Below are 3361 nucleotides of genomic sequence, written 5' to 3'. Positions count from 1 at the left end.
ATCTTATATATACAAAAGGTAAAAAGGTAATCATCCATTCATATACTAGTAGAAATAATTTTACAAACATCTTATTTATCTTATTCATTCATTTATACAAAAAGTAATCATCAATTTATATACTAGCAAAAATAATTTTATAAACATCCTATTCATTAGGGTAATGCAGGAATGAACAAGAAATAACCTAGTTTGCATGTGTAATCTCCTCATTCTTTTAGTTTAATTCCAAATAATAACTTAATGAAACCAGCCTAAGATTATTTTAGTTAATAGAACTATCATTAAACAAATATTTTCACTATAACATTCAAGTCTACAACTACAAAGCATGCTTACATCATAAGAAAAGCCTTTTCAAAGGAAAAAAAAAAAAGGCAAGAAAGCCTTCTCAAAGGAAAAAAAGCAAGTTTTAAATCATAGTGTAATTTAATGATTATGGCAAAAATGATGGGTAATGTTTTAAGAACACAATTACATGATTCAAAACCTAGATTCAAAATTGATTTTGGCATTATATTTAGGAAACAAGTATCAAGCAAAGCATTTTTCACATATATATCATATGACGATGAGTTTACCATTTTTATTTTGATTAGGTTAATGACTTGAATTTGATAAAAGATAGTTTTCACTTGTGATTTCTAGAGCACTACTAGTATCAAGAACCTAAAAATAATTCAAAAGAAATTTCAATAAGTTTAAAGATTCATGAGCAAGATGATAATTTACATATATATATAAACTAAAATAGATGTTATATATACCCCTTTATTTACCATGTGAGTAACAGTATTCAAGATATCTATATTCTCATTAAAAAATTATCTTTTAAGTATCGATAAGATAGTACTTAAAGTTTATTTCAAGTTTTTAATTTTAGTCTTTAACTCTTGTACCTCTTACTTATGCTAAACCCATTCAAAAAATGAAAGGCCATGTTGTTTAGATGAAGTAGATATTGTATTCGTACAACGAACATGCTCTTTTCTCTCCAATCCTTTAACTTTTGAATAAACATCATCTTTCCATGAACTCCCTTTAGAATTTTGAGGACTAGTTTCACTCAAATGTTTTTTAGGAGTTCCTAAAGGTATAAACAAATATTTTAGTATAAAGAAACTAAACATAAGTAAAAGCAAGTAATAACTAAATCAAATACCATAATTTCAGCTACCTTATCATTCATAACACTTTCATCTTTACGTGTACAAGAAAGAATATACACCTCAGCACGTGATGGTGAAATTTCATTAGCTTTTATTTCTATAAAGGTATAACATTAATTATTGTAATGACAAAATTGCATATAAAAAAAGTAAACTTCATATTCATTTAATTGAGTGCGACAAGAAAAATTGATATATGTACCAAGGTTTGAATAATCTTTGAGAATGATTTTATTCCTGTGCAATGAGGTTCATCTAATTTTGAGCAATTTATTTTATTTGTCTCACTTTGTTCCTTCAAATAAATGAACAAGAAAAGATATATTATAATAACTTTGTAATTATTATCATAGTGGTAAACCAAAGTAAATAGTATATTTTGTAAACATTTACTTTTGCTTTATTAATCAACCAACATGTAGCAAGAAACAGGAATTGACTTTTGTCAACTCATGAATCATCAACTTTTATAGTCATTTCCTTCGGTGTCTTATGTTCATCATAAAATTTAGACTTCAATTCTTTTCCATTGCCTCCACTTAGCACCCATGTTTCTTATTGCCCAAGACTTAATTTTTTGAAATATTTCTTCATCAACAAGCTCATCAGAATCAAATTTGTGAAATTCAAACTTTGACTACAATTTCAAAAAGGTAATTGGAAAGAAAATGTTAATATATATTATATGAATTGCTACTATTAACTAGAAATTAAAAGATTATTGTCATGGCATTAGCTAGCAACTAAAACATTATCGTATTGATATCTCTAATGTTTTTTACATTTTTTCCTTCTTATTATCTGACATTTTATGCCAATTTGTATAATTAATTAGTGCAAAGCTAGGCATTCTCACCATGCTACTAATGAATTGAGTTAAAGAACAAGATTTATCACTGATAGGTATAGCGTCATCATTGACGTTAACAACAACATGTTCCCCTTCTTCCAAATCTCAAATATCAGCTATTCGTGTAAGACTTTGAGCTTTTTTATGTTGAACATTTTTTACATAGAAAAATTACATGTAAAGAAAGCAATTGAATTCATTAAAAAATGTAATTGTACAGCATTATAACACATAAAGAATTGTACTAATAGAGTATAGTATTTTTATACATGAATTATGTTCAACTTGTTCATCTTAATCTTTATTATTTGTAGATTGAGAAATTGGTTCTTGAGATTCTTGTAAAGGCTCCTAGTGTGAAGCTTTTGGGTTTATAGGCACATGTTGTTCTTCAGATTATGCTTGCAATTGAAAATTGAGGCACGATTTGCCCTAGTGATATTTAATCGTCTACTCTTTGCCACCTCAAGTCTAATAATACATAAAATATACTAAGTACAATATAAAAGAAAAATTGATAGTGGCAAACCATATAAAGCACCAAGTACAATTTAATAAACTACATGATCACACAAAATTAAATAATTCAAGCTAGTAACACAAAAACAAAATAATAGTGAATTATGTCTTGAACTATGTCTTACATTAAAAAACCTTAACAATAATTTATATTATTACATAGAATTAAAATATGTCCTCTATATTATGTTTATCTATAGGATCTTCTTCTGCATACTCATTTTTCATCTCTAATGTGACCTCCATTCCTTCATCATCAACTTCACTTGTAACCCAATTTGAAGTACTATGCATATCTTCTCCATTCTCTTAGTCTCTATTTAAAGATGATTCATCACCCATATTAAATATATCTCTAAGTTTTGCACGCTTGACAAGAACCCAACCATTATGTTTTTCATCCTTAACATAAAAAACTTTCTTAGCTTGTGATGCCAAGATAAAAGGATCATGAACCAAATTAGTTTCACTATGAACTAGATGTAAAAAATTCACAAGAGTACAACCAAATTTATCCTTCTTGCAACCTTTACTTATATCAATCTAATCACATTTAAATAACATAACTTGTAATCTACAAGTATAATTCAACTGAATGTGTCTTTTAAAACCTCATAATAGTTAACTTCCCCCTCAATAAGTTATGCATCTTTTGTACTTGCATAACTCATCATCTTGATTGTTACAATAACCCCACTATTTTGAGTTTTCAAGTATCTCTCACGTGCCTTAGTATGAAATCTAAAACCATTAATGATGCAATCAATGTATTTTTTAACAGTATCAGTTGGAGCATGAGCAAGCCAACTAAGTTGATTTGTGA

The sequence above is a fragment of the Durio zibethinus genome, chromosome 24 (genome assembly GCF_047325235.1).
Source record: "Durio zibethinus cultivar Kanyao isolate XHJ-2024 chromosome 24, ASM4732523v1, whole genome shotgun sequence".
NCBI classification, from domain to species: Eukaryota; Viridiplantae; Streptophyta; class Magnoliopsida; order Malvales; family Malvaceae; genus Durio; species Durio zibethinus.
This window is presented reverse-complemented; position numbering follows the sequence as displayed.